This window comes from Tachypleus tridentatus, chromosome 11, assembly GCF_004210375.1.
Source record: "Tachypleus tridentatus isolate NWPU-2018 chromosome 11, ASM421037v1, whole genome shotgun sequence".
Taxonomy (NCBI): domain Eukaryota; kingdom Metazoa; phylum Arthropoda; class Merostomata; order Xiphosura; family Limulidae; genus Tachypleus; species Tachypleus tridentatus.
This window is the reverse complement of record NC_134835.1, coordinates 47915632-47942592: the sequence shown is the minus strand read 5'-3', so window position 1 is coordinate 47942592 and position 26961 is coordinate 47915632. Positions and strand designations below refer to the sequence as shown.

General features: G+C 30.2%; 1 pseudogene across 1 annotated transcript in view; it reads right to left on the bottom strand.

Annotated features, from left to right (window-relative positions):
- Nucleotides 1-26961, bottom strand: part of LOC143232105 (uncharacterized) — a 68346-nt pseudogene that overhangs the window by 7125 nt on the left and 34260 nt on the right. Inside the window, exons 17-34 of the transcript XR_013017378.1 lie at nucleotides 25904-26035; nucleotides 25260-25480; nucleotides 24462-24576; nucleotides 23981-24136; nucleotides 21438-21586; nucleotides 16055-16199; nucleotides 15210-15422; nucleotides 11811-12017; nucleotides 11189-11293; nucleotides 9311-9463; nucleotides 8722-8889; nucleotides 8124-8417; nucleotides 7605-7817; nucleotides 6545-6706; nucleotides 5346-5563; nucleotides 3194-3317; nucleotides 1904-1987; nucleotides 382-506 (exon numbers count right to left, since the gene is read on the bottom strand). The product of XR_013017378.1 is annotated as an uncharacterized LOC143232105 (transcript). The remainder of the gene's footprint in view (nucleotides 1-381; nucleotides 507-1903; nucleotides 1988-3193; nucleotides 3318-5345; nucleotides 5564-6544; nucleotides 6707-7604; nucleotides 7818-8123; nucleotides 8418-8721; nucleotides 8890-9310; nucleotides 9464-11188; nucleotides 11294-11810; nucleotides 12018-15209; nucleotides 15423-16054; nucleotides 16200-21437; nucleotides 21587-23980; nucleotides 24137-24461; nucleotides 24577-25259; nucleotides 25481-25903; nucleotides 26036-26961) is intronic.

Genomic DNA, 26961 nt, shown 5'->3' with positions numbered 1-26961 from the left:
TAAATGTATAATAGTGTTAGATCAGGACAGCCCTAGAATCCTCATAGAGTAGGAACATTTAAACATTTTAGTGAACTTAATGTCCTCTCCACCAATTATTATAGCAAAAACAAAACAAAACAAAACATGACCTTTAGTGAAAACAAACATTAAAAGAATCACAGTAATGGCAGGATTTAGATATATGATGATGTTGCAAAATGTTTATATTAACTTGTATGGTACTTAAATGATGATAATACATCATTAAATGCTAAATAAATGTTGGTGGGCAAATAACAGAATTAAATCTTAAAAGGTATCATGCATTATAAATTCACAATATGAATGGCTAACCCTAGTTCTATATATAGAAATAAATAAAAATATGCAAGATCTCACTTCGTTTCCAGTTCTAATTGTTCTTCCAGTTGAGCAACTTTTGACTCCAAAGCAGAAATAGCAGATTTTGTCTTGGCACGTTGACAGGTTTCAAGTTCTTGAAGTTTAGCTCGCAATTCCTTGTTCTAATAAATAACATACAATTCATATGATAACAAAACAAATTACCTTTACAAAATATCAACATACATTTATTTCTAGGGTATAAAATATTCTGAAAAATGTTTTTTTTTAAGTGTTTATTTTGTTTTTTTCATTTCAAACATAACCATAATAGTTCTAAACATCATATTTACAGTAAACAAACAATAAAGTCAAGGTTTTTTTTCAGAAATACTGATATTACCAGCAGCTGGCCTTTGAGAGGCAGAATTATTTTTGAAACATAATTATTACAATTTTTGGTTTTGAATTCCTTTCACAACAGGTTGTGGGTCAAAGGTTATGTCATCACATTTGTTGGCTTGGATTCAAAATTTTATTGAACTACTATTTTATGAATTTGTGTCAATACGTTTGAAATCAAATTGTAAAATATAATTCACGCTATAACATTACATAAGTAAATTTTAAAAGAATACACCAAAATAGATTTTATAGAATCACATGATATGTTGAATGTAGCACTATTTAAAATTAGATGTTTCTGATGTCAAAATACTAAGTCTATAGTTTTGCACAAATTAGAAACTCAAATTACCAATATTAACAAGCTAGAATATAAAATAAGAACCTTGTATCTTTTTATTTTGCTGAAATATGGCTTACCTACTGAATCAAAAACTGTTGTCTGGTTCCCCACTTTTCATTTTTGAAAATGGTTCCTTATATACACTTATTTCAATATATGAAACGTGAATAACCAATCAATGGTTTATAATGTCACCCCAGTGGTTTTCTCAGCTATTTTAATCTGTGAAAAGGCTACCACGTTCTTTCAACCAAAAATCTGGGAAAGGTAGGTTGTGTCTTTAGTCTGCTCAAAGGTTCATATTTGTTTAAATTTAAGTACATCTTAGTTACTAAGCTTAATAAATTATAATGGAATTGTATAGTATCAGTACTTATGATTTTTTTGGTTATTCAACTCTAACTGTCTCTGTGTGTGTATATATATAGCATGAAAAAAGCAAAATTTATATTTATTCCCTAATATTTTATGATGGTTAAGAAGTTGGTCAACTGACATATTCCACATACTTAATATTGTCTCCATTACAACAGTATTTGCTACTAATATTACTATCTCCATCAGAACTTCATTTTTGTTACTAATGCTATGATTTCCATTACAATAAGGTGTTGCAATTAACTCTCTTAGCCTAAATTTACTTTTATTATAAAACACTTTGTCCACTATCAAGTGCTAACTTGGTTATTGCTTCCACTTCAATAATACAGCAGCTGCTACCAGTTTGGAATAGTAAGCCTAAATCTGTTTTATCAAGCTACAATACACATTTTTGGTTTTAGAACACCCTTAACACTGTACAACATAAATGCTTCATCCAGATTGACTTACCTGCCTTTCTAGTAACATTCTGTTGTTTTCCAATTTCTGAGAAGTAGAGCGTTCACTTGCTAGATCTGTAGTTAGCTGCTCAATCTAGATTTGTAGTTAAATAATATATACAAGAATCTGTAGAGTTAATACACAGTAAACAGGAATTCTTGTTTCAAACAATAATTAAATAAGCTCTTTTATACATACAACACTCTCAGAGCGACTATTATTTTTCCACCACATTCACAAACAATTTACAATTTAGTCCTTTTCATCAGATAACCTGAATCACTGGCTTTCAGTACTTACTCAGCCCTTACCTATAAGCTCTCAAGAAAACAAGTACCCACTTTTTTGAAACTAAATTAATTTTATTTATAAAAAAACACAGAAAAATTGTACTTTAAGTGATGATTGAAAATCTTCTAACAAGTTTTTTTTATCCAATGTATGTACTGGGACATACTAAGTAACAGCTACAAAATCATGGATCAAAACTTGTCAGTTGGATATGGGCACAAAAAATTCAAATATTTAGTTTAAAAATTTGTTCAAGCACCAAAACAAAAAATTGTTTTATTTAATTTTTATTTGCAAAATGTAATAAACTGGCAGAATGTTGCAGAAAACTTTATTACAGATTACTGCAAAATATAATATTATGTATTATCATAATTTTAAAGAGCAAGAAATTTAGATATCTAATTTAACATAATTTTTCAATAGAGGCATATTTTTATCATAACTCTTCTCAAATATATTTTCTTTGTAGTTTTAATGATCATTATATCAACTGCACTCAAGTTCCCAGCTGAATCCTCATATTCTGACTTGTGTAATTTAGCAAGGCCTATAAAATCAATATTTGAAGAGAAATTGAACTCTCACATTCATTTACCAAAACTTTTGGTTTCTAAATGCTGCACAAGTTCTACACATCACTTTGAAAAGTTTAACAATACTTACAATAATAAACTTATTATGTATTGTAATAACATGCAGTATTTTATTATTTTTTGCTTTTAAATTACCAAAAGCTTATAACCTGATTTTTGCATGGCTTTCAAACACACAAACATTTCAATAAACCATCCACTGAGCCATGTTATACAGAGTTATGTAGATCAGGATACTGTGATGTTCGACCCTCAGAATTCATTAATCAAACAAAAGCTTGGACCTTACAGTCTTCAGATTCAAAACAACAACAACAACATGGTTGTCACATACATTACACAGTTTTAGTTTGGAGCTTGTGAGCTTAAAATATCTTGCAGCTTTATGATTTAGATGCACTAAGACAGATACCTGGGTCTGGGCCTTCCGGGCTTTCTCCATCATGATCTCAGAGTTGCTTTGTTCCTCTTCCAGTTCTTCTTCCAGTTGCTGGATTCTAGCTTCCAGGCGTCTTTTTTCTTCCTGTAGGAGTGAGCTATGACAAAAGTAATATCAAACAAATGCTTCAACAAAAGATTTTAACATAAATTACTTCGTAAATCTTGAGATGGAAACTATGAAACTTCTGCTTCAGTTTTATTTTTTAATTTTCTAAAACTAAATATTCTTGGCAAACTGAATAAACAATTCCAACCCATTATATTTCAAAACAATGTTGCCAATGCTCCAATTAATTAGTTTAATTAAACCTTTTAGATACTTTATATATTTATTCTTTATTTCACTACTGATGCTATGTGTTAATGACATCCCACATGTGAAGTATTTTATTTGTTGAATATCTCTACTTCTTTTACATTTAACTTCATAATATCAAATTAATGATAACATCTGATAATAATTATCTTTTGTTATCACTATCTCTAAATGTAAAACCTAATCAATCTCTTATTAGAATGTTTCTCTGTGCTATTCTCTGTTGTATACATTGAATGTACCATTTTGAATTTCTAGATTAAGCTTATCTCTGACAAAGTATTTTATTGATTATTATGTTCAATATCTAGGAGAGTTCAGTCTAATATTAAACAATTAAAAGTTGAAAAATGTTGGCCAATTCAGTCTAGTGTTACACACTTAGAAATATATAAAATGTTGGTCTATTCACTCTTATGTTATACAGTTTAATGCTGCAGAATGCTGGCCAGTTAAACTTCATGTTATACAGTTTAAAACTGTAAAACAATGGCTTGCTCAAACTTTTCTCACATCTGTTCAATCTCATGCTGTACACTAAGAGCTATACAATGGTGACCTGTTCAATCTCATACAGTTTAAATTAAAATCTCCCCCCCCACAAAATCTAAATAAGGTCTTTGAGGTTAAAGCAATTTGTATGTAGACTACTCAATAAGTTTTTTGTATGCATAAAATACTTATTTCAGAGATGCAAAAGGAAGATTTAGTTGTTCTTAAGATATATCTTTACGAAATTTCTATATCTAGAGCTTGAACAATTTATATACAAAGTAGTTACTATATTATACTTTTGATCCAGTAATTAAAATTAAGTATCATAGCATCACATTTTATTCTTTATTTCATGCACTTCAATAACATAGCAAAACCAAACATTCTGAAGTTGGTGACTGGAACCAAGCAAGCTATGTATATCTTCTGCAAACATGTATTTAAGAGAAACTTTGCCACTGACATATTTTCATTGTGTGTGAAAGAACTGTCTGTTTAATAATATGTTTGTTAAACAACATACTTTTGTAGCAATAACTATAAAATGGGATAATAAATGTGTGACTGTTCACTGTAATTTGTTTCATGGATAATGCCACAGCTCATGATATACAATTGTTGATAGTCTACTTACCCATTCTTCCAAATGTAACTATAAAATGGAATAATAAATGTGTGACTGTTTACTGTAATTTGTTTCATGGATAATGCCACAGATTGTGCCATGGCTCATGATATACAATTGTTGAGTCTACTTGTCCATTCTTCCACATGTAACTATAAAATGGAACAATAAATGTGTGACTTTACTGTAATTTGTTTCATGAATAATGCCACAGCTCATGATATACAATTGTTGATAGTCTACTTATCCATTCTTCCACAGGTGTGTTCAAAAGCAAGAAAAAGTAGTGTTGTTTACAAAATACCAAGGAAGCAATGAACAATTAACTCCTGATGATGGCACCATAAAGCTACCACAACATGTAGACTCTTAATGTTGGCCATCAGCCTCTTTTTTTTTTTTTAACATTGTTCCTGCTTTTATTTCAAAAGTAAGAAAAAACAACCTGGATAACAAATTTTCTAAAGTGAGCAGTTTTAAGTAAAAATATTCAAATTTGAATTATAAACTGGGTTCTGATGCCAAGTTTATTAACATATACTAATAATAAAGTTGAACTATATTTTGAATGTAGCTTTAAAAAAACATCATGTTGTGCACCCTTTGATGCCCTCACCCAAACCATACAAATAGGCTTAATAATAAAAAAAACAAAAAAGGATAACTTAAAAGTGTAAAAAAATTTACCTCCGAGAACTATTATTGTTAACCTCTTCTTGTAATTCGTCTCTCTCAGTTTCGGCAGTGCGTCGTGCTCTCTCAGAGTTTGAAAGATCTTCCTGAAGCTGGATTGTTTCAGCTTCCATATTCTTTAACTTCTTTTCCATTTCTTTTGCCTGGACAATCAGATCATCCCGGGACATACGAGCTTCCTCAGCATCACGCTGGTAATCCTTTAACTGATTCTACAAAAAAAATTTACCATCAAATTAATATAAAGCTCCAATTTTCTTCCAATTTGTACAGTGTAATGCAATCAAAAATGATATTCATTTTTGGTGATTGTATAATTATCACTGTCTACTGGAAAGTACTTGTTTTACAACAAACCAAATTGGTGTCTTTCTGAGCTTGTTTAAATAGTAAAACAAAAAAATAACGCTTGTGAACATAATAGAAAACATTCCACCTAGAAGAATTCTGTATACTATCTATACATGAAAACATAAATGAAATAAATTTTTCAACCCTCTACACATGATTCTTCAGTATCCAGTTCAGCTTCATAATTACTTGCTAGGGATATGTTATAAATACTGCTCAATGTGATAACATAATAAAACTTATGCTTACAACTAAAACTACAAAAACAAAAGGAGTCACATTAATTTCAATACTAGGTAAGTTGTTTTCAATATAAAATTACTTTTTTGTGATCATCAAAAGTAAAATAACTTACAGAAAAAAATCATATACTTGTATAAACACCTGGTAAAACTGTCAACTATGTGCAAAAAATAAGATAACTTCATTTTTTGTAGCACCTGTAACATTCTGATACAAAATAGTAATAAATATTTAATACTTTTACTGTTATTTAGTTGGCCTCTCTTTTTAGCCCCTGTCACAATTAAACAAGGTATAACCTATGACACTAAAAAAAATTTAAAAAATGTTTTTAAATTTTGCACAAAGCTACACAAGAGTTATCTGCACTAGCCATCCCTAATTTAGCAGAGGGAAGGCAGCTAGTCATCAACACCCAGTGACAACTCTTAGGCTACTCTTTTATCAACAAATACTGAGATTGACCATCACATTATAATGCCCCCATGGCTAAAAGGGCAAGCATGCTTGGTATGACAGGGAATCGAACCTGCAACCCTCAGATTACAAGTTGAGTACCTCAACCACCTGGCCATGCCAGACCAGCAAAAAAAAATTACCTGAAGTTTCTTCAGTTGTCTAATGGCATCTTCCTTAAGGCGGTTAGCCATTTCTAGCTGTTGCACTAGGTCTTTAAGGTCTCCCTCTAGCTTCTTTCTGGCATTAATGGCAGCTCCTCTTTGTTTTCTTTCATCTTCGAGCTCTGCTTCCAGGTCCCGCATCTATAATGAATAAATAAAACATTACTAACTAATAACACAGTTAAAAACATAAAATGAACTTATCAAACACTGCACATAATGTTATAAAAAGGGAATCAATTATTAGCATATTGATGAGCACAACTCAATCAAAAATAAATTATGGTGACTACATGAATAAGTCATGATTTATATTAAAATCACATTATGTAAGTAACAAGAGAAAATCTACTCTGCTGTTAGATCTGATGTCAAACATATTCTAATTACAACTGATAATATCTCTTAGCTTGTTTTTTCTGCTCTTACCAAAGTGATTTGAATAGTACATTTTACTGTAAATGAATACATAACTAAGAGCTGATAGCATACATGTACCAATCTTGCTGAATATAAAACTGAAACACATTAAATTAGTACAGACTGCAAACTTATAGTACAGAGACAAATTTAAGAAGAAAAATTATTAAAATTAATATAATTACACAGCTACATGAAAAATAGATATACTTACATACTATGAGTATTTGAATATCTAATCAAATACTTCTTTTATGGGGCTTAGCATGGAGCAGAAAACATCTAAAAACTAAAAGAAACAGCAGAAGAAATCTATCGAAAAATCATTTCAACAAGTTAAGCTATCCCAGCACTAATTAAGTGTATTAAAATTATTATCCAGTTATTTAATACTGAATAAAGTAGTATTAATATTATTATATTTTATTACTGTTGAATTGGGTAAACTGATTTGATTATTTGTGAAAACAATAATAAAAAAGAAGTTTTAATAATACAGATGTAAATGTATACTGATCATCTTGTTAAACTAATAAAAAATATCAAATTAATACCAGAGAGAAATTTAATTCTTAGAGCTAATCAGAAGAGATGAAAATATTTGTTTAGACTAACAAACCTGCTTTATTAATACTCTTCTTTTCTCTTCAGCTTGTTCCTCCTTCGCTTGGAGGTCTCGTTCAAATTGTGACTTAAGAGCTTGCATATTAACTTCCAACCTCAACTTAGCATCCTCTGTCAGCTGAAGTTCATCCTCAAGCTCCTCTATCTGTGTTTTCTGTTCTGCTAGTTGACTCTCCAATACCCTCTTGGCCTTCTCGAGTTCATGCACCTGGAAAACATTAACAATTTAGAAAATATATCTAATGTTTCCAAAAAAATCAAACTAAGAAGATGCTCTAATGCTAAAATAATATTGTTCAAAAGATACTTCTGTAAACAAAAAGTACAAAAGTTGATAAATATTATTTAAGTTGTTATACTCAGTAATGATGACACTTTCAGATAAAACCAAAATTTTGTAACAAACAGTAGAAAAATTGCTTATGCCATCAATAAAAATGAAATGTCATAAACTGCAACTGTGAAATACATTAAAGAGGATTAGCCTTTATTAAAGATGGGTTTCAAAACTCACATTTTTGTCAGCAGTGCCCTGATTATTCATCAGCTCATCCAATTCTGACTGCAATTGCTTACGAAGTCGTTCTTGTTCTTCCAACAGATCTTGCTTTTCATCCAGATCATGTGTAAGAGATAAAATCTTTGTCTCCTTCTCTCTGACTTCTCTTTCAGCATTGTCTCTCTCCTGAGATATTCTTTCAGATACAGCTTTTTCTTCAGCTAACATCTGATCAAACTTCCTTTGTTTCTTTTCTAGCTCTGATACTTTGGATCTCTGACTATCCAGTTCTACAGTCAAGTCCTCTACCTACAAAAAATAAAAATTTCAAAATAATATTTAATGAATAAAACATATCACCTGTTTTAAAACTAGTTAATTTAAAAAAGGAAAAACTTTACAAAATAATCATGAATTTTTTAATTATCAATTTAGAATTACACTCCAAAAGTTTCCAAAGATGAAAACAATATTTAAACCAGCTTTATAAAGTACCAATAAAATATTTTTTCTACAATTCCTTCGTATACTACACAACTTTTTTTAATTTTTGCACATTAAAGTATTTCAACAACAATTTTTAGAGCTTCTGAAAAAAAATTAATAACCTTACCTCAGACTGAAGTTTTTTCTTAGATTTTTCCAGTTTATCATTTGCAGTCTTTAGTTCCTCAATCTGTCTCTGAAGGGCTTCCATATCTTTGTTCATCTTCTTCCTTTGTTCTTCCAGCAAAGTGGAAAGTTCATCTGCTTCATCTGCTTTTTTCTTCAAGTCTTGCATCTGTTATAACCATTTACTTTTTAAATTTCTTTCATCTCTGATGAAAGAAACTACATTTTTATTATAATGCAGTTATTTTCAAGAGTTTTTACTGAGACTGTCTAACAGTGAAAATAATACAAGTTGTTTCTTTTCTATTGTAAAAAATACAGATTAATATTATTATAAACTAGACTTAACCATTTTTAACTGTGTAAAAATGTTTGGTATATTTCATTCTAGAATATTAATAAATTTCTGAAAAGGTTTATGTAGTGATGCGAAGAATCATTAGATTTACATGCACTATAAAAAGAAGAAAGTATCAGAAATCTCAGTCATGATTCTCATATTTATTGCTAAAACTCCACAAATCTTTATCCATTACTTTTTATAAAATATATTAATTTACAAAAACTACACACAGAAAATAACAATATACCTGTTGACTCATTGTAGAAACTTGCTTTTCTAAATTATTTTTAGCTTCTTCCTCCTCTTCCAGTTGTTCTTGAAGATTGTCTTTGTCACTTTCCAACTGTCTGAGTTTAGAACTGAGGGCCAGTTTCTGTCTAGTCTCTTCTTGTAGTAGATCCTATATAACAATAAGTAAAAAATTATCTACTTTTAGCATGTAATAAAAGTACACAATTATCCACTAGTTTAAAACCTGTTTCATTTTTTAGGTGATCCTGTATAACATGTAAATGATTATTCAATGGTCAGGAATTAATTACAAGGCCATCTGTACTACATCTATGTCTGTAGTATGCCTTGAATAACAACTACTAGCATATGTAATGATATTCATGTGCATACAGAATGCTAGTTGCTACCAAGTCTGTCTTAAAGTAGATCATGTGTAGCAGTCATTCACAGTGTTAACCACTAGCAGATATAAAGTGCAAGTTCCTGTCAGATTTCTACCTGTAGTGGATCCTGTAAAAATCTATAATGTAAAGTGTTAACCATAGGCAGATATTCATTTGGCTTTATGGATGCTTCAGTTTGCCACACATATTTCTTCCAAATTCAAACTAAATTCATATTACATGAAACATAGTACACATTTTCTAAATATTATATGTTGTTTCAATATTAAGCTTATAAAATTTACAAAAATTTATGTCAAACATTTTTTATATAAAAATAAAAACTTCCTCTGCATTTAACCTCCTACTTTTCTCTACATAAGCTAAAATTCTTGTAACTGTATCCTTTTTTTCCCAATAAAATTACAAATTGTTATTTTTATTTTAATAATACCTCATGTAATTTTTTGTTTATGTATGAACACTACATAAACGATGGAAAAAGCTGTTAAGAAATGACAGAAATAATTTAACCCAGATTTTATCAAAACAAAGTTTTATTTTATATGCAATAAATTTTTACTTGTTTTGTATTTATAAACATATTTTGTACTACTGTCCTTTACTACATTATTCAATAACTAAAAATAAAACAATGATTTACAATAGTTACATTACAAATACACACTGCCCTTCATATCACTATATTTGATACTAAGTATTATTACCTGTTGTAGAATAATATTTCTGTACCATTCATATGGACATAGCTCATACAGTAAAAAGTAAATTGCTATCAGAAGTCATCAAAAAATCCTATGTTTCTAAGAAGTTGGGATCTATTTCAAAAATACAGTGTGTTCAACCTTCAAATTCATAATTACCAGACTATTCTTCAAAACTTGTAAAGGTAAAAATGCAGTGGAATCAATGGCCAAGTTTATACACAAAATTTGAAGCTTAATACTTCTCCTTCACAATAATTTTTAGCAAAAAAGTTCACCTATTTTCAAAGCTAGGATGCATGTCAACTTTTCAAAACTATCTTTAAGAGATGCATATTATGCATGTCAAACCAACCAATAAACTTATGGCTAAGCTTATACCATCTCCAGGTGCTAGAAATATATATATACTTTACTTTTTAAGCTGTTTATAGCAACTATTCAAAACAAAGGAAGAACAAAAACAGTATGCAATTCAAGTGCTAATGGAAACTGGAAAATTTGAAGTGTAAACATTTTGTTTAGTTTTTACTTATAAAATAACAAATAGCCGTTACATTATATTTTCATAACATATTTACACCACTTTCTTTCAGAAAATAATTGAAATACACTAAAAATATATTTTCTCATTAAAGTTTGAAGGTAGAAATGCAATTTTTAAATCAGAGTATCATTACTTTGACCAGAATTGGAAGGAGTTAAAAACACTATCACAGGTTTATTCCTAGAATATATCCCATACAACACAACCTATAAAACGATTAATTCAAAAATGTCTACCTGAGCTTCACTGAGCTGACTCTCCAACGTGCTTGTGCTCTTAGCGGCCTGTGTGGCTTTGCTGTCCATGTCTTCAAGCTGGGAATTGACTGCTTCAAGTTCAGACTAAAAACAAATAGAAAACTGCTTATTATCTTGGTTTTGCATAAGTATATAAGAAAGAAAATACTTCCCTACCAATCACAGGACATTACAGTACATCTAGTTCATAAGTACATAAATTATAAGATTTGTCTAAACATACAACTTGAAAAACAAAATTAAATTTCTCTTGAATAACGGGATCTTTAAATTCCTGTTTGAATCAAGAGCTACAGAATTTCCCAACATGTGAAACTCAAAAAAACAAAAACTGTAAAATCTAAAAGTAATATTGTTCAGTTTGTGTATTGTTATTATTGTAATAAGCAACATATGATCCAACATGCCTTTACTGTTATTTTTCACATGAAAAAAACACACTGAATTAAGGAAAAAAGTTATACCTGCAATATTAATTTTGCAATATCTCAAAAAATGCATGGAGAGTAAAACACATAAATATAAAGATTAAAAACTTCGAAGTCTAAATTTGTTTTAATGCAGTACTTGATAACAACCTTTTTTCTCCTTTACTACATACCAGTAACTTCTGTATACGTTCTGTAGCATCAAGCTTCTCTCTCTCCAGATCTGCTAGCCTCATCCCAATCTCCTGTACTTGGGATTCAAATTGTTTCTTCTTGCGATCAGCTTCTTGTCGAGCTACAGCAACAGTTTTGAGTTCATTAGCCAATTCATTGTTCTCTGACTGTAAGTTGGCAGTTGTTTTTTCTATGGAAGATTTGGACTAGAAAAATACAAAATAACAGTAAAAATAGTTTAAATTTAGTTTTGAAAAGTTTTAAAATTATATTCAGATTAATGTGTTTTATGAGTCTCAGGACAGTTTTATGTTTTTTGACAAAATAAGTGAACCTAAACATTACTACACAGTTCAGTTTAAAAATCTACCTCTATAATCAATAAAAACAGTTGCAAAATTGTATGTCACAATAAACAATACAAGAACTGAATAAAAAAAAACTTGCATAAGAGTTAAAGGTACTGATTTATAGTTACTTAATTACTTTAATCCAAAGCTTTTGCTTTGAACACAGCTAGTAAATGACATTAAGTTCAATATTAGTATTTGAATTTATATATATAATTAGTGAGCTCTTTCCTTGTCAATGGCCTGTGTTCAGGCATCTCCTTGCAATTACAGCAGGGACAAAGAATCCATGACTGAGAAACTTCAGAGAGATAGAAGAGTAAGATAAATAAGTGACAAAGTGTGAATGGAAATCAAGATTGAATAGCCTCATGGCAAAAGTCACTTTACTGAAGTTCCTTTGACACATTACAAAATTCCCTGTTGCACCTAATGTTATAGTCTGTTGTCAGTCTATGAAAGTCTCATTACAAAAGAAATTTCCACCCCAAAAGTAAAACTGTTTATCATCAAATTCACTCTAATATTATACACGTAACTAAACTGGAAATTATATGGTGGTTTTCTTAAACTATTCACAAATTTACTTCTGTCACTTAAATGTATATCACTTGATTCTTTCACCTTCTACAAAAAGAAAAATTAACTATTATACACATATAAAATATGTGAAAAGAAATATATAGACAGCATTTACATGTATTATTTCGAGCTTTTCAACAATACTTATTCTAACATTTTTTCACATGTTGATCTATATTTCATTTTATTGTATGAATTTTAAACCTTTAAACTATTTCACTTAAATTTCCTATTACTTTATTTAGTATCAAAATTAACTAAATGAAATGTGTTTTGCTTCTAACAGCAAACAATACTGAAATCATAAATTTATATCACCCACTACATACTTTTAATTGTTACTCTAGTAATAATGCTCATTACGAACAAACATTCAAAAACATAGTGAAATACATACAATTCTAATTACTTTAAAAATAAAAACAATCTGTTGTTTAACTTCCAGCTCAATGGTATCATGCACTGACCCATTTGTAAATGGCTTACAAAATGTCACTGCATCACATTGAATCTGCCAAAAATCATAGGGATAAATTAGATACCAATAAATTTACTGCTGTTTTTGACATCATCTACCTTCACATTTTACTCTTTATCTAGCAAAGAGAGCCAGTTAAAGAAGTCAACTCTGTCACTAACTTTTGACAACCTTAATCAATCATACTTTTAGACAAAACCTTTACAATTAATTTTGGATATTCTTCTCAAAACTTTATACAAAACCTATGTATGATATAAACAAGCTCTGAGAAAGAAGGTTATAAACTGTTCCCTTTCAAAGATGAATTGCTCACTACTTTCTTGAATTAAAATCTTTAAAATTTCCCTAATACATAAAAATTACCAAGAAACAATTTCATAATTATATAACTAAAACTAAATTTCAAACAAGCTACTTATTCAGAAATAATTTAAAATTTATATTTATTTAACTTGTTAAAAAAAAGTATCATTTGCACTTTTAAAGTAAAAAGAACAAAAGAGGGACACTGAACGTGATGTGGCACAAGACACAACAAAATATACAACACACAAAAATCTTGTGAAAAGTGTCTTAACATCAGTGAAATCTATTCTTAAAATTTACATTTTCTATTCCTTAACCTTCTAATTACAAGCTCAGATAATTCAACTTAAAAATTTACCCCAAATTGACCTTTATAGTTTCCATACTATAACTTCTAAAATATATAATGTATCTTCACAAAATTTAACAAGCTTTCAGTATGCTTTAAATCATTTGTAAACAAAAAGACCAGAATTTTTAAAATAAAGTATTTTCTACAAAAATTTCTTCATGAATATATGAAGTTGAAATGTTCTCTGCAAAGTGACTTATGTTAAGATTAAAAATACTGTTCTTTGTCTGAAAAATCTCAAATTTCATTTCTTTAATCTCTAAAATCTCCTAAATACATTTCTGAGATTATTTTTAATAAACTATTTTATTTGCCATTTTCTCTACCATATGTCTATACGAGGTTGGTCAATTTAATTGACTATGTAACCACCAAAAAAACAGTTGAAATAAATTATCAGAAAACAATATAATAAAATATATAATTTGGTAGATTAGAAATTTGAATTTCTGTTGATTGTAAGTAATATAGTATTAAACATATCAGAGAAAACTACTGGAATTTCTAAAAGACAAGAAGTGACAAGAGGAGCACGAGTTTTTCTATTTTTATAGCTAACTAAATAAAATTGAAGGCTATCATCACATCATGGGTAATTTTTACATCAAATTTCCTACTTTTTGGGAGAAGAGTATATAAATTAGAGAAGACAGAATACCTAGAAGGCAAATATCACAATCCTCATACTAGGGAAAATTTGGGATTTTTTAAATATTGCCTTATACAGTTAAAAACTTGAAACTTATTTAATATTAAATTAGGGAGTGTTGGCTACATTTTTATGCCAAGTGTATTCACATACCATGGTAAACTAGTAGTTTATTTCAATTTTGAATGCAACTCAAAATAACCTTGAGACATACATAGAAAAGAATGCCCATACCAAGAGGGTTAAAATGTGCAATTTTTGTTTGCAAAAGTCATATAAGAACTTCAATTCTGCATTTCCTTTATACTACCAATCAAATATTTATAATATGTTACTTAAAGCTAATAATGTAATCATAACCCCAAGTTATTATAGATGTAAAAAATTCCAACTATTACTAAAAATGATCAATAATTCTACAACAAGGTTAGGATTTAGAATCTCTTACAGTGAAAAATTATTCCAATCTTTAACCAGGAGAAGTATTTTAAATATGAAAACAGAGTATTTGAAAAATAATAGCCAGAAACCCAACTATTTCTTCAAATAATGAAGAATAACTGACTTCAATTATTCAGTTCTAATTTCAGAATTAAGAAACCATGGAAGAAACAATTATTGTTTGTTTTTATTGGAAACATTCAGTTGGTCAGTTGTAAATACAAGACAACAACTTACCTTTTTAAGAGCTTCAAGTTGTTCATTAAGTTCTACAATGGTATGATTGTACTTTTGTCTAATTTCACTGATTTGATTTTCATGGGTGCTGGCTTCTTCTTCCAAAGTTTTCTTCAACATGGCTAATTCTTGTTCACGTTTCGTCCTGAGATCCTGTTGGGCAGCAGTCGTGTCCAGCGAGTCCAAAAGTTCATTCTTCAGTGCTTCAAGTTCCTTTAAAACAATAATTACACAAGACATTTTATTCACTCCTCCTCAAAAAGCTGCAAATCAGCTGCTCATCTGATTTTGACTAAATGGTTAAACTGGTAGATTTCATACTTCAGAAAGAATGAAATTCCCAAACTTTCTTTGACTACAATGTTATTCTTTGGTCATCTGATCTATGCTCGTAATAAAATGTGAAATTACAAAATATATTTGCATATTTTTTAAACAGAAACAAAACAGGCCATATTTCAAGGGTCACAAGTGTCATCTTGCAAAGTTTCAACACAACTGACTTCCTTTAATATATTATTTTAAAATAAAAACTGTGCACTTTGTTTATTTTTGAAATGCATTGCTAACAAGTCACAGATACCTACAGTAAAAGCATCCAGCCTAGAAAAAAATCTGACAAATATATAACAATAATTATTATTAAAGAAAAACTACTCACCATTACAATAGCTTATTCCTGATCCACTTCATTAACAAATTTAAAACATTATAAGTGAGTTTAAAAATGTTTTTCTAAAATAGCTAAGTTAATTAAGATTTGGTAATTCATTTATTTCTAAAGTAAACAATAACATGACTTAGTTTTGGAGATACAAATTTGAACAGTAAGTGACCATTATTACCTCATTTAAATCTCGTTTCTGCTTCTCAGCTTTCATCCTTGAATTTTTCTCTGACTCTAGATCTTCTTGAACTTCTGCCAACTGACTTTCAATCTCTCGCAGTAGCTTCTGGGCTTGTGCTTTAGCTACAGCTTCCTCATCTCCCCTTTAAAATGTTTCCATTTATTATAATCAGCTATTAAATATAATGTTCTTAGACATTTGGTCTATCAAGTTTCAAACTTATCCAAACAAGGTGTTGCTTTCAGCAAAACATCATAAATAACAATTAAATTTAAACATTGAAACTAAAATTAACTTGTGTTTGGAAGAGATTACAGGTGTGTAAGCATGTGCATGTGTGTGTATGTGTGCACTTTTGGAATAAGATTACTAAAAGTTTACATAGGAAGGGTTCTGTATATATACATTTAATGTTTTTTTCTTTTTTATGTTTTCCATTTTGCTCTAAAAAGTTAGGCTTGAAACATCATTGTCCTATAGAAATGAAGGCAACTGTCAGGGAGGAACCATATATAGAAATCCCAGTAGTCTAAAAAAACTGTTACTTTTCTATATCACTTTTCCCAAATATTAGGCAATTTCTGAGAACTTCTGCACATTTTGCTTTTCTGTATAAAAGAATCTTTTCTTGTTCATGTGGTAATTGACAATACTTTGTTAGAAATAAAAGCTTTAAATCAATACCATATACATTAGAATGTAATAATAATAGCATTACATCGAATTTTCAAAATCTATAAAAGCTTGTATTTCTCATTTCAGATATTTAGATAAATGAACTTGCATAATTCAGCTTTATAACAATATTTGTGTTATATTCAGTATCAACTTATTATTTATCTAAGTGATACAATACAGAGAAATGTAATGACTAATATTATTCTGTATATCATAATATTTTCAATTACAAAATAAAATCAACTTTAAAAGTGTTTCAAAACATTAAAAAAGATGCCATGAATTCAAAACACTACAACATGAAAAGTGTAGTCATTAAGTTGCAACTGATAAAATTTTTTATAACTTTAATTCAAAATTACAAAACCTAACATCATTAATTCCTTATCACTAATTTTTTAATATTCCATTACATAAAGCTACTTGATATTATGCTTTTAAGTAAGTCAAATGAAAAAATAACTACAATCACATAAATAACATACTTGAACAGAAGTATCTGGATCAATGTTCAGTAAGATGATTAAATTTAGTTACGTTGTAATATCCCTGCTTATCCAACTGATACATAACAGTGGGTCAAACTCTCTCGATACAGGTTTCATCAAGATGACTAACCACCCTCCGTACTCATGTAAAGTCCTCATAGGTTTACTGCTTCTAACTTATTGTGTGTGTAGCTTCTTTACAAAATTTGGCAGTATTTCATTTAACATTATAAGCCTTTCACATGCATACAAAAAATCATTGTTTTGGATAACTTTTAATAAACAAAATAAAGATTCGTCATGAATATACTATGTATTTGTTTCAAATAGTCAGTGTCTAAAATAATTTTCTTTCAGGTTAAGATTAAAAATACTTTACCTCATTAAACATTTTAAATTTCCTTAAATCACTAAAACCCCCTAAATACATTTGAAATGTTTTTTTTTTTTTTTCAGTTAAACTCTGTATTTTATCTGTTATTTTCTCTACCCTATTTCAAAACAGGATTGGTCACACACACACAAAAAAACGAAATAAATCTAAATCATTTTTTCTATCTAGAATTACTTCAACTTGTAACATGAAGCTAATTTTTTTTTATCAATCATAAGCAGCTTTAAGTTCATAACAGCATACATTTACAAATAAATTTTATTGTTTTATTGCCCTTTTGATTACCTTTGAACCATGTACAATTACTATTCATGCCATTATAAGGTGTAAATAAACTGGGGCATGTGCAGTTCAAGTAACTCCATCAAATTATATTACGCACAACCCACTACAAGCTGCTCATGCACTCACATACCTCGTAAAACACTTATGTTATTATTACTATTTATTTTACTTAATCTTAACTTACTTAAAAAGATCCCTATTTTTACATTTTTAGTCACTTTTGTAGTAATAAATAAATTCTTAGTGTCAAATGTCAAGAACACTTAAGACTATTTTTTATACTAATAGTAGTGACACACTAAATTTTAATTTAATTAAATAATGCACCAAAGAACACAGACTAATAACATGTAAAATGCAGGCAATATCCTCCAACAACCACAATTTTCCTGGCTTTTTAACTTTGCGACAAAAGCCGTTACAAATGCACCCAAGATTGTTGTTGCAATTCCCATGGGAACTGACATTGATACTTCTCTATTCAAAATACAAAGTAATACAAAACATCACTTGATAGCTGAAAACCTTGACTTTATTGGATATAGGTAATATATAATTATATGTTAGAGAACTAACACCAAATCCTGATGTAACAGGAGGGGTTTGAGTTTTTATTTGATAGGTCTGTAACAAACAAAATTGAAGACTAAGAATTATGGTTTGTCAGAGCAATGATGCTTTCATAGTGAGGGTTTTACTTTTAATTTTGTACTTTTTAAAGGAATGGTGGATAAAATAGAGAAAAGAAGATGCCTAGAGAAAATGTGTCATATTTGTCACACTAAGGAAAGTTCAGGAATTCTTTTAATATAGCCTCATAGAATTAAAAACTTGAAATTTAACTAATAGCACATATTTTAATAGTATACAAGATTCTATTCTATACTAATTAGTATAACATAAGAAACAGTAATTTATAAAATTGAATCTAAGACACTAAAACTTTGTTTCATGCACATTAAAGGATACTGGGGTAAGAGGGTTACAGAGACTTGCCATTATTTGTGAGACAGGTTACCTTTTATATTCATACCAATTTTTATTGCACATATTTTTGTCTATATATAAATTATACAAATAATTATTCTGTCAGAGTTCTACTTTAGTTAACGAAATATAACAAAAGGTAGGCCATTCATGACAAAGGTTCAAAGGGAAACCTTCATTCAAACTCACAACATACATCTTACATTCACAGCAACAGTTAATGCTCTTTACAGTAGAAGTATGAAATGACATTTATAAATCACTAAAAATAACCTTTATAGTGAAGTAGAAACTTACAAAATCTTACATCTGCTTAAAACATGCCAATACAAGTATTTAATAAAATTCATTAACAAGTCTGATAACACTGCACAACAATTTTTTTTTGTAAAGTTTTGCTTCCTGTAAAGATTTTTCTGATTGTGACAGGTACCTGGTGGGTATACACAAATATAGTTTTGGTTTTGCTTCTTCATGTAGGAACTCTGAGAAATAGACAGTTAACTGTTTACCGGCAATAACATATTTAATTGCATTTATGTTTCTAATACGCTATTAAGTTCAACATAATTAAAAATGTTTTGCTCCTGATTTTAGTTTGTATTCAATGTATGGTGCATCACGTTGCAGTGTCCAACAGTAGTCAGCAAGCATTGATGGATTCCAGTTGCCCTGATATCGTTTTTCCATTGTAGCAATGTCCTGATGAAACCTTTCACTGTGTTTGTCACTGACAACACCGAGATTTGCGGAGAAGAAGTCCAAGTAAGAGCAGAGGAAATGAATCTTGGGTGACATGTTGCACTTCATTGTTTTCTATGCCAACTCAGTCTAGAATAATGTGACTCTTTGGCCCGACTGCCCCATTCACAGATGAAACAACAGTACTTGGTATAGCCGAGTTGCAATCCCAGTAACAGAGCAATGACTCAGCCCTCCACAGATATTCCAGTTATACTTGCTGTACTGAATGTGCTTCAGCAACATTTCTATGTTCTCAAAGGTTTCTTTCATGTGTGCTGCATAGCCAACAGGTATTGAAGGGTGAATGTTGTCATTGTGTAACAGAACAGCTATGAGGCTTAACATTGATGGATCAATAAAGAGACACCACTCTTGAGGGTCATGGTCATAACCCAAAGCAGAGAACAATCCTTCAATGTCAACACAAAAACAGAGACTGCCAACTTGTGCAAAGAATTTGGTTATATCATCTTGGCAGCTTCAAAAAACAGAAATTTTCTTAACTGGTGACAGCAAACACCATTCCTGCAGTCTCAAACCCAGAAATTCAGCTTTTGACAGACCCAAATCTCTGACCAGATCATTTAATTTTGACTGTGTTATGAGACATGGATTGCCTGAGAAGCACGGTTCAAAATCCAGATCAATGTCACTGCCAGTTCTCTGCATTGCAGTTTCTTCATCTGGTTTGTCTAAGGTCCATTCCTCTGGTGGTTTTGGAATTGGAAGACTGTCGTCATGAGACATGGGTATCATTGCTGAAGGCAGATTAGGGTATTCAATTGACTTCTTGTTTTTGGCAGAGAAACCAGACACATTAGTCAAACAGAAGTAACAGTCGATCACATGGTCTTTCTGTTCTCCCCATATCATCGGGACAGCAAACGGCATTGTCTTTCGAGTGCCTCTGAGCCAAGCTCTGAGACAGACAGCGCATGTCACACAACAAAAAATGAGGCACCCATTCCTGGTCTTGATCACAATTTTATAGCTGTAGTACAGATGATATGCTTTCTTCACAAAAGCAGCCATTGAGTGTCTCTGATGAACAAGCGTATATTCACCACAAATATAGCAGAATGTATCGAGGCTGTTACAACATTGAAGAAACATATTGAACGACACCAATCATCCTGTAAAACGTCTATGACATCTAACTTACTTGTTACTGAGGCAATGCTATATTCTGAAACAATGCGTACACAATATAAGGTCTATATTAATCCAATGAGCAGCATCTGTGTATGCAAGCCACTTTTATAGCCTGCTGAGACAGTGTCAAGCTGGCTCCAGCCTGCCCAGGCATGCCCAGGCTGCATACTTCCACAGAACAGCTTCCAACCTGGCCTGATTTCATATCCTGGACATGGCCAGACTGCACAAAACATTGTTCATAGGTCTCTTATAGAAACAGAAATTTTTGGACACAAATACAAGAAAAAAACATGACAAAACTGAGGAATTCGATGAAACAGTACATGATGGGCAAATTTGGATATGATTTTTGTGATCAGCAGCCAGAAACCTACAACTGTTCAAGAAGCAAAAACTTTGTTGTGCAGTGTAAGTTTACAACTCAGCAAATAAATTCTGTTAAGAAAATCCAATAACAGCCTTCACATTAAATATTTGCTTGAGATAGTTTCTAATCCTTCTCATTAAACCTCAAAATATAAATGGACAAAAAAAATGAACCTGGGTAGAAATTTATTTCAGTAAACACAAAGCAATTTTTTGATACAATTGTTTGAATTTGTATATATAAAATTAATAGGTATCATTTCTTGATTTGACATTTTAATACCTGACAAGGGCTTGGTTTAATTCTTCTTCACGTTTAGCTAGCTGAACCTGCAGATCATCTACTTGTAATTTCTTTTCACTGAGCTGTTCCTTTACATCATTCAGTTCAGTTTCAAGTCTTCGTTTCATTCGTTCTAAGTCCTGTCTTATCTAGACATTAAAATCAATAGTAAAAATAATTTTAAAAATAATTTTCACTTTAAATTCATTGTGTTGTTTTTAATTAACACAAAAAATAATTAAAGAAACAACCACAGTTTGCCCCTTTATAATCATTAAACAAGAGCAGGTGGTAATGATCCAAATATAATTTATTTTCTGCTTGTTAATCTAGCAATTGCTGTATTTAATCTATTTACCCTTGTTGTAACGTGCCCACAACATCAACTACTCATATATTGAGCTTACAAGTGTTAAATAATGTTCGTCTCTTACTACCGATTGGGCTTGTCACACATTAATACTTCATTAGAATAATATGTTCAAAGTGTGCAATTTCTCACTGAACACCCAATTACATTATATCTTTCCCCTTGAACAATCATTTACTAATATCATAGATATAATAACCACTAGTAAAAAATGTAAAATGTGATATCATATTGGCCCATACACAGATTGATAACTGATAAATTAACATGAAAATAAGGTACATTCTACTACAAAGGCTTCAACATGTGATGCAATAAAATATTTGTATACCCATACATTGGGATACTTTCCCATTGTTCAATTGCATTTTGGTAAAAATAATGTACTAATTGAATTATTGAATAATTTGATTTCATTGATAATATTCAATTCTACCAAATTACAGCACATTTATTAAACAAACAATTTAATTTATATGATATTATAAGTTGCACCTGGTTCATTTTTTAATTTATTTACATCAACTTGTGTATGGAAGCACATTATGGTAATAAGCTGGCAAAACAATGATTTATAAGAATGTAATTTGGGGGAGAGAGAATATACTACTTATTTAAAAATAATGTATGGTTCTTCAAATATAAACCACTTCATTAAATTTATAAATCATTGTTTTGCAAACTTATTTTTATTTTGTAGTTAAGGGAATGGTAGCATATTAAAATTTGAAATTAAAATATTTTCAATATTTGGTAAATTGTAACTACTGTAACCTTTTTAATATTGTAATAGAAAAGTGATTAATAACTTTAAACCTATAACAACCTATTTGTTTTCCAAGTAGTTTACACAACTCTTGTGAAAATTCTTTACAGAATTGGAACTAATGAATGAAATTGTGCAAATTTGACAATCTTTCCAAACAGTATGCAGTTTCAGAAGAAAAAAAAATCTACTATTTTAATAAAAATAATTTTAATGAATAATCCACATGCAGGGTGATTGTTATTTTTGAGGGTAAAAATACTATATATTATCTTACAGCTTTCACACTACATTTGTGTAATCCCTAGAATCTTCCAAAAGTGAGTATTAAGTCTTTCAGGTAAATGTTCCCATTTTCTCTACCATATCACTAATTAGCTGTCACCATCAACATACATAAAATGCAAGAAAATGTTTAAAAACAGATAAATGGAAACATGTTCATACCTTTCAACTGTCAATAAATCTAATATGTATAAGATGAGAAAGTACTGCCACATGCTAGGAATCCTGCTCTCAACAACAAATTTAAGACTCATTTACCTCACTTGAAAACATGTATAAATGCACATTTCCTCTTACAATAATAGCATTCAAGAGCAAAATTTTCCTCTTTTTATTGATTATAAACATGTCATTCAACTTAAAACTTGACTTAGCAGCACAGCACCTACTCTGAAAGTGGTCATAGCTTATTTTAGACTATGGACTTTTTCAATAGTTTATATTTCTTGCAGCAGTATCTCAAATTAGAATTACAAGAACTTGTACAAGATGCACTTTGGCCATCTGAACCAAGGCATGTCTACATTCTTATTTGTGTCCCCGGTATAGTTCTAAAAATGAGATTTTTTAACTGTGGTCACAATAAAGGCTGAAGTTTCAGTTATTTTCAGAGACAATTTTTAAATAAAGGAATACAACTTATCTGATACACAGCTATAAATATTAAAATATACTTATAATAAGGTTTAAAGATAGCATCACTGTCATAGGATTGAAAATGTATAAATAAAAGCAATACCATATAATACTAAATGCTTATGTTTTTTCTTTTACTTTTCACACACTTTTAGTTGTTTACTTCTATCTTATCTTTACAGGAAAATAACACTATCAAAAGAATAAAGATGCTGACTGTTTTTATACTAGACTTGTGAATTAACTTTCTAATTTTTTAACATGATTCCCTAGTACAGTCATTCTTCATTAATTAAACCTTTTCTCATTATTATTATTATTATTCTATGACTCTTGTTATTTCCTCTCACAGATAAAAATGTACAACCTCCAGTTTCCTTAGGAAATATACAGGATTAGGTTTACCTGTTTTTTCAACATGATGATGCTTTTAATCTTTCCAGGTTAAGACTAAATAGTGTCTTAATTCCTGAAGTATGTTCATACCTGTTGTTCCTTTCGAAGCCTTTCTTCCAAATCTGCGATAGTGGCTTCATGTTTTGATTTGAGTTTACTGAGGTGTTTTGATTTTTCCTCTTCTTCAGCCAAACACTGAGAAATTTCAGACTGGCGGTCCTCAAACGCTTTCTTTTCTTTAGCTAACTGCAAGCAAGGTAAACAAAAAAATAACTAAAAACCAGCTAAAAAACAGTACTTCAAAACTTGAAAAACATCTATCTAAAAGTTGCTCATGCTATGATAGTTTTAGTAACATACTGGTACTTGTTACTTTAGCATAAATCTAGAAAAGATAGACTTTGATTTACAGTAAATTCCATACCATTTTACTTTTATAAACAAAAATAGTACACATTTTTTTTCCCTTAAAACATCTCTTTTCAAAACGTTTTCATTGCAAAAAAAATTATAATTACATAAATCGTTTTGAAAAACTGAATTTTAAGTAACTTCACTGATTAGGCCTCACCTTCTGGTTGGTATCCTCCATTAAAGCAAAGTCTTCCTCTAACTTCTTTATCTTGGCATCCAAGCTCACCTTCTCCAACTGAAGCTTCTGACGAGAAGCCTCTTCTTCTTCTAACCTAAGATGATAAACAATGCCAACAAATGAAAGTTTCTGGATTCAGTTTAAGTAACACACTGAGATTTATAGAAGAGAGTAAATTAACTTAACAAAATGGAAACAAATGTTTCCTAAATACTTACAGTAACACAAAATGTGATATATACAAACAATATTAAAACTGATTAACACACTGTTCAGTAAGAACATCAGGCATAAATTGCTATTACAGTTATTATGGTGCCTGTACTGACCTATATAATTACTGACAACATTACGAAATAAAATTACTAAACAATACAGCAGATATTAAATTTTAACTGTACCACCATGAAAAGTGCTAGATACAACTAGATAAGAATACATTCTTATTAAACTTTTAAAAACTTATGCAAGTGTTCTACACTTAATTATCATCCTTGTGAACAGGGTGTGAACACTTGTATACTTGCATTAATCTCTCTCTTGGGCTTAGCTTACAAAGAAAAATGACCACTTCACAAACTTACCTTATTGACCATGCTTCTGCAATAATTCTTTGGTGTGGGGCATTTCCCAAATGAAAGAGCAATTAGTAAAACTAGTAGTTTAACTTGCCTTAAATGTGTACCATGGGAATGAGTGATTAAATGGATACCTAGAACTGTAGAGACAAATACCACACAAATCACAAAGAAACAAAAAAGGATATAATATACTTACTGTTCCTCTAGATCTTGAATATTCAACTGTAATTTCTTCTTCTCAGCTGTAAGGTTCTGGTTCTGTTCTTCTTCCTCTTCTATTCTAGCTTCCAAATCATGAAGTATCTCCTCAAGCTCTTGTTTTCTTGAGGCAAGCCTTAACCTGCTCTCTTCAGCCTCGGCACACAACTCTGTTTCAGCCTGAAGTTGTTCTGCCAACATGTTCTTCTCATTATCAATCTATTCAGGTGGAAAATAAAAGAACCACATTAAGAAAATATATTGCAGACAATATACTTAAATATTAAATAAGCAAGGTCTCTTTCTCTATATTAAAGATGTGCAAGATTACAGTTGTGTTATTTAAAAGGCTTTCTCAGCAAGACATTTTATTTTTGAAAAATATACATTGTATAAAAAATGTCAAACTAAGTTTTGTTTAAAGAATTATCACAACTTGTTTACCCAGCTACCTTGAAGATGCAAATATGAAGAAAGTTATATTACTCCATTGGCTAACAATTATACTTAAAAGTAAAAAAGGACCAAAATAGTTTATACAGTTATAAATGTTTTGAAAAGTTTTTGTTTCTGGATTAGAAATAAACCTAGACTTACTATTGAAATATTTCAAATTGCATATACACACATAAGGTCTGATACCTGTTGAAGTTTCTTTTCAAGATCTAAAGCTGCCTGTTCAGCATGTTCCATTTTCTCTTTGACTTGTCTCAGTTCATCTTCCTTAGCACTTAGTTTTTCCTCTTGTTTTGTAACTTGAAGCAATGGTTTGACCTGCTTACCAGAAGAACAAAAACGTTTTGGTGACGTCTGAACATTTTATCTAAAATTAAAGAATCTTGGTTATGTTATTTTTTTTTAAATAAGTAATTCCATTATTATTAGAAAAAAACATTAAAAAATACAGCATCACTAACTTTCAAATTCAAGTCTCCAACAAGGTCAGTCTAATCTACTTAATGTATAATCCCTTACACTAGAGTTAAATCTACAACTTAAAAGCAGTCTTATTTGAGTTTACTAACATTTAAATAGTGTTTAATCACTAGCTCAAGTGTATACCTAGGAGATTTCAACCACTTATTTAATATTTAGTCACTAATTATGATATAGTAACTAGGAGACTTTAGACCATTCATATTGTGATGTCAAACTCAGGTGTAAAATCTAGGAGATTCAGACCATGTATTTAGTGTTTTAAGTCATCAAAGATGTAAACATCAGATTTATACCATTTATACAGTTTTTAGTTATTCACATTTACACATTGCTTAGTCTCCACCACAGTTGTTACCATTTCTCCAGCGTTCAGTCGCTACCTCAGGTGTAGTCTCCACCAGTTGGTATCATTTCTACAGCACTCAGTCACTACCTCAGGTGTAGTCTCCATCACAGTTGGTATCATTTACACAGTACTCAGTCTACTACCATCACAGTATCATTTACACAGTGTAGGTGTAGTCTCCATCACAGTTGGTATCATTTACACAGTACTCAGTCACTACCTCAGGTGTAGTCTCCATCACAGTTGGTATCATTTGCACAGTACTCAGTCACTACCTCAGGTGTAGTCTCCATCACAGTTGGTATCATTTGCACAGTACTCAGTCACTACCTCAGGTGTAGTCTCCATCACAGTTGGTATCATTTACACAGTACTCAGTCACTACCTCAGGTGTAGTCTCCATCACAGTTGGTAT